Genomic DNA, 1,002 nt, shown 5'->3' with positions numbered 1-1,002 from the left:
TCCCTGTGATCTTTCTCCTTTGTTCGTTCCCACTGCTTGCTCTGGGTTTTTTCAAGCTTGCTCCTAAAGAAATATTAGCTCCACCCACTTACAGGGAAATGACATCTCTGGGAAGGTTCCTGAGGATCACCTTAGTGTCTCTAGTGCAGGAGCAGCTGGGGGAGGCCGGGGGGCTCTCTAGCCAGTGGCGCTGCAGCTCAGCCATGGCCTGGCACAGAGAGGTGCCTTTCCTTCTGCCAGCTGCTGGCAGAGTTTTCCTGGGAGAAGGTGGAGGCTGGAGCAAGATGACCCCCTCTCAGTGGAGATCATGCGCCGGCTGCTGCTGCTGCTGCTGCTGCTGCTGCCACTGCCGCCTCAGGCTGCTTGCCGGTCCTAGCACCCCACTGCGGAAAGCTGTGGTCCTCTCCGCTGGGCATGGGGGCGAGAGCGTGCAAGAGATGGAGCACAGAGGGAAGCCCGTCCTGCTGGGGATTGTCACTGGGGCTGGGTGGAGAGGGAGCAGGGGGCAGAAAAGCACTGGGGCATATCAGAAGCCTCGGGGATTTTTTTTTTTTTAAGCCACTGAAAATATAGGATTATTTTACACTGGACATAATTTGGGGTAAGCCAGAATGTGCAGTCATAATTCAGGGGAAAACAGAGTCATGTCTGAACTGGTCCCTGATAGCCCACAGTGACTTCAGGGCAGGGGCGTAGCAAGGTTGGAGTGGGCCCAGAGACAAGATTTTAAAATGGGCCCTGCCTCACTGACACTCAGCTCATGAAGTAAGAAATCTTAAATGAGGCTGAATAGTGGTAACAGTTTTGTAAATTGTGGATGATGCAAGTCATTTAATGGTACTAGAGAAAGACATGCTGTTCTGGTAGCTCCTGGTCTTAACACTCACATCAATTTTGGAGGATGAATCCAACTGAAGGAAGCCCGGGCGGGTGCGTGGCTGGGGGAGTCATGTGACTTGTCTCTGCGGGGGGGGAGGCAGTGGGCCCCCAGACAACTGTCTC

Source organism: Hemicordylus capensis, chromosome 5, assembly GCF_027244095.1.
Source record: "Hemicordylus capensis ecotype Gifberg chromosome 5, rHemCap1.1.pri, whole genome shotgun sequence".
NCBI classification, from domain to species: domain Eukaryota; kingdom Metazoa; phylum Chordata; class Lepidosauria; order Squamata; family Cordylidae; genus Hemicordylus; species Hemicordylus capensis.
The sequence above is the reverse complement of the archived record's forward strand: the minus strand, read 5'-3'. Positions refer to the sequence as shown.